Source organism: Mercenaria mercenaria, chromosome 5 (assembly GCF_021730395.1).
Source record: "Mercenaria mercenaria strain notata chromosome 5, MADL_Memer_1, whole genome shotgun sequence".
NCBI lineage: Eukaryota > Metazoa > Mollusca > Bivalvia > Venerida > Veneridae > Mercenaria > Mercenaria mercenaria.
Genome location: NC_069365.1, coordinates 15,502,231 through 15,511,234, shown reverse-complemented (window position 1 = coordinate 15,511,234; position 9,004 = coordinate 15,502,231). Strand labels below are relative to the sequence as shown.

The window sequence follows — 9,004 nt, the reverse complement described above, 5'->3', positions numbered from 1 at the left end:
AAGCTTTAAATTTTATGTTAGTAAAAGACAAAGCAGCTATTCATTTAAATGCTCTGCATAATTGCATGGTTAGAAAATCATTACTTCAATATCACACATGAACTTATACGATTAGAGCCATTAAGGGAGGTAATCATTAACAACGGATTCAATAACATTTCCCACTGTGTTGATTAATATTCAAACTTTTGGAAAAAATATGAGAAAAAGGTTATCGAAAATAGGATTTAACAACAACAAAAAAGACATGTTTTATGTCCATAACAAAATATGTGGCAGCCACATTACAAACAAAGGCATTATGAGCTTTTGAATAAGATTTCCAATTTAGTCTAAAAGAGTAAAAAATGAGTTTTTCTTTTTATTTCAATATAATTTCTAGTTTTAAATTTGCATTTGACAAGTAACGAGATATTTGAACAATATGAATAAAAAAGCAAGTTAAAACAAGTATAACTTCTGAATTAATTTTCAACACAGCGGGTGGGGCGGGATGGGGCGGGGGAGGGGAAGGGGGAGGGGGTGTTTATAATTACAAAAGCTTAGTATAAGTTATGTCATTTATGTTTGCACAGTTATACATGAATTTAGCAACATACTGTAACTACTTGCGTAACATTCTTTTTTTTTCTGTAAGATTATTTGTTATCATTATGACAATAATCATATACAGGAATGTTATATATGGGCCGTTCCATGAGAAAACCTTTATTAGTGACATGATATAATTATTGCATAATAAACTATTTAAAATACTGGAAAATCACTGTAAATCTACCAATACTAGACCTGTCTCCAGGACTTGCATTGCATTGCATTAAAGTTAGTGGAACACATCTTAGGGGATATATCTGATCTGGGTCAGAAGCTTTATTCGGATTAAGATCTCGAAGGCATTCTTCGTCTTCTTCCAATACTGTGGTGGGTTCTACTGGAGCACCACTTTCAGATTTTTAATTTTAGATTTGTCTCATTTTCTGGGCCATATTTGTTTGGTTTGACTTGACTTGGCTTTACTTGATGGTTTTATGAGATAAGCTCCTCTATTTACAAGTCTGGAATAATCGATGTTTGCCTTAGCGGCAGGATCTGTAAATGTAGTGGTACTATCTCTTTATCATAGATAGATAGATACTTATATTTGTTCATGTCGAAATACATAGTACGACGGGAACCAGACTACAGAAACTGGTCCCGGTTTTGCAGTACGGTGTGTTGGAAAATAGCTATGTGAAGAAGGGGCATAACTCAAAAGGAAGGTCAATTGTCACTGTCCATATTTTCTCCAATTGGAGCGCAATTTTTTAATTGTAAGTATTTGTTCCATATCAAAAAATGTTTTGATTTAAATTCACTATCGAAAACTTCAAAGATATTGATAAATCCTAATGGAGAATCGTCAAAAATATAAAGGACATAGGTTCCATATTTTCGGACCTATCACTCCCCTGTACAGTTTCGGATAAATTTAATTGATAGCGTTTTTGCAGATATTGGGCGTATTGTGAAGATAAATTTGTTCAAAATTTTTCACTTCAAGATTTTGTAAGATCTCCACTTCATCAATTTACCTTTTGGTTCTTTGATACTGTGATTTATGGTACTCAAACTCTTCAGACTCGAGGCATTTCTGTATGGAAGTGGCTATTCCTACGGTCCCGTAAGAATAGCCTCACAGGCTATTCCTACGGCTCTCCCGTAAGAATAGTGAAATAGCCCGCAGGTGGCTATTCCTACGGCTCTAAAGACAGTTTTGTATGTCCATCTTGAATTGCATTGTACTGAATTAATTCAAATGGTATATTTTCGAACAAATTGTTTACTTTTCAGTATCACATCGAGAGAACAGGAAATGATTTCGAATATAGGAAAAGGCTAATTTATGTCTATGTGTAATATTGTTGTCATCGAATGATATTCATAATTAGGGTGGTTTTGAAGCGAAAAACGTATACGGGTCTAGATTTCGCCCGATTCTACATGCACGGAAATCTCCAAGTGACAGGTAAAATCAAGACATAAAACTTAGTGATGAAAATTTTCTTTTTAAATCTTTTTAGGCTTTTATTGAGAATATATTTCTAACTTTGCATGTCAATTTTCAAGAAAAAATATTTATATATAAGGTTTTGAAACGAAAAACGTATACGGGTGTTGATTTCGCCAGATTCTATATGCGCAGAAATTTCAAGTGACAGGCAAAATCAAGATATAAAATTTAAAGTGATGATTTTTTTAAAGAATCCTTTTAAGCTTTTATTCACGAAAAACGTTATGCAACAAATCAATGAATTCAATGAAAGTAATGATAATAGTGTGAGTAATAAATATGTCATTATTCTAAGATTACATCATGTTTTGAATATCATGTTACACGTTGTATGTTCTCTTCTCGGTGATAAGATATATAAAAATAGAGAAGAGAAATAAAGATTGACAATATTGTGAGTTTCCTTCGTGAAAATGTACGGTCCTAAAAAGGACCTTTTTTAGTCCTTACAAGGACTGTTTTAAAAGGTAGCTAAACAACGCAGAGCATCGGCGATACTTTCTGCGAATTCTGGTTCTTTTGATCTTCTCAGATGAGTCTTGTCTCAATCTTTGATCAATATTGCTGATACCTATTAACTCGTCGCCATGGTGCCATACTTTATCTGGATGCAGCTTCCATAATATTTTGTTTAGACGTTTAGCCATTTTGTGATGTTGGAACATGCTACCAAAGGCAACGTGTTTGACCCCTTCACGTTTAACTTCGTCATATATTGCAATAAGAGCGTACATGAGTTTGCGGTTGCTCATATTCAACATGTCGTTTTCCCCTATCTGAATGAAGACAATGTCGAATTTGGACAGGTTACATCTACGTAGCAGCTGGTGCAATCTTCTTGTGCCAAGACCCCCTGTACCATGAGCCTCTCCGCTGAATGGCATATGCTGATGTTGAATGTGTTGGTTCCATCGCCTATAGAGTCTTCTGATGAAGCTGTGACCAAAAATGACACAATACGGTTGATCTCTGTCACCCCAGTAGAAATTCTCTTGAAATAATGTATTTATTTTGTGAAATGAAAGTAATGAGGATGGAACAAAACATTATATATAATGCTTACAGTCCACGACTTTAACTACTCATCTGCCGATCCTTGGCTTTGATGTGTAATCACATTTGTTACAAATAACATTTCAGGCCTGAATTGACGCAAGTATGGGAAAAGATGTGTGGCAAACTAACTTAATAGGCTTTGTGTTCCTTCTGTAAATAAGTTTAGATTCGGGTGACTACTTTTATATTAAGGCCATTTTATTGATATGATATACTTTAAATGAACACCTTAACCTTATTGCTTACATCGTATATTAGTGATAACTATTTGGTGCACATCATGCGTTAGAATATACAGTGAATGGTACGTTATTACAAGAATGCAGAAGTATGGTATTTGAACGCGTATTTATATAAAATATAGATGATTCTCTAACCTGTTTAGTTTAAAACACTTGGGTCAATAAAATTCTTTATTACATACTATTACTAAAATATGTACTAAGAAGGTAAATTTTAATTAAAAAATATATTCTATACTTTTGTTAAATTTATTGTCAAAAAATAGTTAGAATATGATTTACAAAGGGAAGTAAGAAACAAGAAAGCGGAGCACATTTATGACATGTATTAAAAGATGCAGTTTGCAAAAAGAAACAGGAACAAAAGAAAAAAAAGCAGAGCACATTTATGGCATTTATTACATGCTTGTATTAAAGCATACCTGTATGTTATATATTATTTCATATTTCATACTTATATTACATGTTTGTATTCACGTATCCTTCCGTATCGTATGTACTATATTTCATTAACGCATATCTTTAAATTTTATATGTATTCTATTATTTCATATTTCATACATATTTTATGGGCCACGATTAAGCGCCTCCCCGAGGTATGGCTTGGATGTAGTTGAATACAGCTATTCAACTGGATAGAGTTGAAAACTGTTATTCAACTATAACTATTATTATTTCTGTAACTAATACACTTTATGTGATGACAACAATATTGCCCATTTGACATAAATTAGCCTTTTCCTATATTCGAACTCACTTCCTCTGGATGTGATACTGAAAAGTAAACAATTTGTTCGAAAATATACCAGTTGAATTAATTCAGTACAATGCAATACAAGGTGGACATACAAAACTGTCTTTAGAGCCGTAGGAATAGCCACCTGCGGGCTATTTCACTATTCTTACGGGACAGCCATAGGAATAGCCTGTGAGGCTATTCTTACGGGACCGTAGGAATAGCCACTTCCTTTCTGTATAGAATGGACTCCCAAACATTATTGTTAGTGCACCAGCGATCAACAGTTTCAAGAACAGACTTGATACCTACATGGGAAATGCCAAGTATGCCACCCATCCGGAACAGAACTGGGTTAAAATCCATGGAGGGGTTATAGAAGACTGATGTCTTGCGACCCTAACAACAGATGCAAGATATATTATGTAGCCCTGGCCCGGGGCTGCAGAAGTGCAGATCAAAGAGCTATAAAAATAAATAGATCGGCTACTTGAAAGTCATATAGAGCAAATCTTGCCAACATCATGTGGGAACTGAATGAGATCTTTTTTTCCGGTGTATGAAACAGATAGCAGAAGGATAAAAATTTGTGTCATGAAAAACTTTCTGTCAGATCATTTGTTTATAATGGTCTTTTTTTAATGTTATTAGTATTTTCTACACGGGAAAGTAATGAATTTGTAATTGGAAGTCTGAGAAATCAACAGTTGTCATTTGAAAATTGGACCCGATTCGGTTTATTACGTGCCGGCCGTATCGCCAGTGTAATACTTTAATAAGCGTCTGTTGATTTGATCACGATTGATCAAGTCGGCAAACGCTTCAAAAAGATAACGCGCTGACACGAGCTTGCACAAGATTATCTCCTGTTGTCATTCTGTGTTTTTATACTTCTTTGTGCAGATGCTGTCCCATTTTTTGACCATTTGCAGTTATGGGGCTGTGGATACTGGCTCCTTTACTTTGAATGATGTATTAAAGATTTAGATGTTAGTGAAAACGTCCCCTAGTCAAAACATCCCCATTTAGGTCAAAACACCCTCCTGTTTTTGGTCACTCTCAACCCCTTCTGAAGATTACCTGGTCAAAACATCTCCAACATAATGTAAAATATATCAGTGTTCTTTTACATGTAATCTTTTTTGGACAAGGATGTTATTATGCTATATTATTGCTATATTTTTGTTTACTTAAGGTATTTTTATATGATTACTATACAGCTCAAAGCCTGATGGCATGTTGCACGCGACAGGCGATAATAGCCTAGCGAGAACCCAGATTATTTAATGACTATATTGTGAAAAAAGTAATGTTTAGGACAGTTATTTTTATAAAATTGAAATAACTGTTTACTCTTTTAATTACAATGCCGGTAATATACTGTCTTAATTCTTCTAATATTTATTGTGTTAAACAGACTTAATTACTGTAAAATATAAATTTTGGATGTGAAACACAGAATATGTTATACTTATAGTGCTATCTGAAAGATTTGTGAAAATGCTTGGTATAGCTAAATTTGAAAAAACTGTCTTAGCCATTTTATTTTCATTCTTTCTTCTTTTTCACCAATTGATTCCTCACCTTTCGACTTCTGGTTCCAAATTTCCCAGACTTTTCACTAACTTTTACCAAATTTCCCTGTCAACCAGTGAAATTCCCAGACTTTTCCCTGACCTTGAAAAAAAGTCCCACCCCCTCCCCCCTATTCCATTAACCTGTACAGGAACCATGTAAATTTAGTTGTAAAATACGAAGAATGAAATACAAGGTATTCAATGTACAAAATAGTTAATACTCCTAATCCTGTGACAAGATTAACAGAGATTCAATGGAAAAAATTACAAAATTTCAAAAAAGAGCAACTCAAATCATCCTTGATAAATGTTTTGATTTTCCATCTGAAGATTTGTTTAAAGAGCTGAACTGGATGAAATACTATGAACGACTGCATTATAAGAAAGCAATTTTAGTCTTTAAATCAATTAACAATCTTAGTCCATCCTATCTTCAAAGTAAATTTAAATTTGTACATAATCCTTACATTAATTTAAGATCAGAATCAAATAAATGTCTTGAAGCACCTAAACCAAAATTAGAACTGTACAAAAAAAACCCTTGAATACTCAGGACCAAAAATCTGGAACTCATTACCTCTTGAAGTAAACAGTCTTGAGCAGTTCAAAAGATCCTATTTGACAAACTGGAAAATGAACTACATAACATATGCTTAGATCATGCTATTGTCAATTTTGTATTTGAAATCTATTTGTAAATATTGCACATAATTTTGAGGCTCACTTGGAAGATTGGGCATGCCTAATAGTGTTGCCTCAATAAATAAAGTCATTAACTCATTATTATTATTCATGGTTCCCTTCTGCAGAACAGATTCATACCGGCACTCCTTCTTCCATCCAGTATATGGTTATGGAACACTCTGACAGGAGCCACTACCATAGAGGCTTTCAAGGCGGGCATCGGCTGTAATCCAATGTAAATACACCAGCGATTTACCATTTTAATCTGTACTTGTTTGCGCCCCACATCCACCTTGTAAAGTTTCACTTGTAGGACGATGCTCCAGAGTTGGCCATGTACACTATTGGAAGAAGAAGGAGACAATCAGTTTTTAAGTACCACCCATTTAACTGAAAATAATTGCCAAGTAACCTTCTTCCGTATACATTCCTAGATTTTATTTTCAGTTGTTCTTAGCTGTTATACAATTGTCTCTAACTTTCAATGAATTGATCAGTAGATAAAGACATAAAAATCAGAGTCAATATTTTTTTAAACAACGTATTTTGACATAAAAAATTTAATAATTGGTTAAATGTATTACCTCCCTTTTATACATATCAAAATGAACTATAAGAGTCGTCTGCTATTTTTATCAAACAACAAATTTAATAGTTTGTCAAAGGCATTATATTTAACTTTACATGTTTTTACCGGTAATGGAAGAAATACAGGCCAAGAAATAAAGATAAAAAATGGTTAGATTGTAAACAAATCCCGATTCGGGAGTAACTGGTACATGTAGTCCCAACTAATTGTACGCAAGTCGCAATATTGTAAACAGTGGGAATCTGCCCTATCATGAAAATATCTCAGAATCAGATTTGACGTCAAATTATTTGGACTAGAATAACGGATAGTCTACATTGTGTTCTAGATCTATTCCCGACAACCAAAATTTCGACATGATTTTTTCCGAAACCATGATTACTGGATAAGACATCTCCTAATTTAGTAATTAAATACTGACACTTTTTGCTTCATTAAGAAATTCGGAAGTTATCGCTGTTTTCGAATTTTTCGGGCTCTCTGATCTCCGATTTCGGTCAACTTTAATTATTACTTACGCAATCACATTAACTGCAAACAATTAGCAGCCAGTTCAGTGGCAGCAACCTGAAATTGAGTGATCATCTTTTGTAGTCAAGGACAAGTTTCGCCGTGCGTGCCTCCCGATTATGTTCTGTGTATTGCATATTGTGTTTACAGACTTTACATAACCGAGATGTATAATCTTGGCGCACTTTATTGCTGATTATGTTCTTCACATAACTGAGCGCACTTTATTGCTGATTATGTTTTTCTTTCATCCAATTTTAGAGCGACTGGAACTTTGCTTTTCTGGGCGGGAAGGGCGAAGTGAAATATTTTAAGGCAAAGTTATCACTCAACTCCGCCCAAAACGCAGTCCCTGATACTGTCTGTGAGATCCACCTTTATACTAAATACATTAGCTGTTTTATCTAAATATATAATGAGTAAGGAATGAGACACTGGGACCACAGAAAATATTGCTTCAAGGGTAAAACCTTTTGCAGCATGGGAAAAACAGTTATATTATGTTATTCATAACAGATATTACTTTGTATCTATTGGCATAATGTATAAATGTGACTGTTGTTAATAGCTTTTTAAAATAATTCTAAATGAATATTATAAGTTAACTCTGATCAGTTGAATATTACTTTAATTTGTAATGTTCCAGTTGATGTACTCTTCGGAAAATGTTAAAATGACATGTTGTTTTCTCACTGTATTGTATTATAATATTGACTATAAGCAAACGTAAGATGTTTTCTGCTTAATAAATTCATATTCGTATTTGTATATTATATCAATTAATGCACAGCTATGTATAGTTTAAAGGAGTTGATTAAATTGATTTAGGTGTTGATAAAATTGATTTTGAGTAATACAGGATCTAAAAATATTTAAAAACGAAATATTATAAAAAACATAGAATTTAAAAAAAACAAAAACATGATAGGGGGTGTTTTGTAGGGGGTGTTTTGACCAAATTCTAAACCAAATGGGGGACAGTTTGACCAAACTAGTGGGTGTTTTGACTAGGGGATGTTTTGACTTGATACCTGAGATTTTACTTTCAAAGGCAAATGTAATATATGCAGGGCCTCATCTGCCAATCGCCAATGTAGCCAAATGCTACAAAATCAAAGAACTGGCTACAGATTTTTTAAAGTGGCAACAAGAATTTTATTAAAATGTGGCCAAATTTCAGCAATTCAGCTTCAATTTCTCTCAAAAAGTGGCTACAACTTTCTGAGGCCCAGGTGAAGCCCTGATATCTAATCTTTTAATTGCAGTGAGTCAGTATCAGATACACAGGATGACATTTCTTAATGATAGTGATCGATATCTAGGTATACGTTGGAAAAGCTGTTTAATGAAACCTGGTGAGAGTAGATTCAGTGGTTTAGTGGTAGTAAGACACTAGGCTATGAACTGAGAGGTAGCGAGTTTGATCCCACGTAATTACTCCAATTAAAATAACTAACATTTGGACAAGATCTCAGAGTCCATTGTATGGTAGCTTCATATCTGGCATGCTAAAGAACCAAAGGCTTCTAAAATTGGAGCACCTTCTGTATCTTGCACTCT

The 9,004-nt window shown here is 33.9% G+C and overlaps 1 protein-coding gene across 2 annotated transcripts in view; it reads left to right on the top strand.

Moving 5' to 3' along the window:
• The first annotated feature begins 1,231 nt into the window (after positions 1 to 1,231).
• LOC123556530 (protein ABHD18-like) overlaps positions 1,232 to 9,004 on the top strand; it is a 50,432-nt gene continuing 42,659 nt past the window's right edge. For both annotated transcript variants that reach the window (XM_045347305.2, XM_053542770.1), the window contains exon 1: positions 1,232 to 1,310. The gene's annotated coding sequence lies outside the window, so the exon portion shown is untranslated. The remainder of the gene's footprint in view (positions 1,311 to 9,004) is intronic.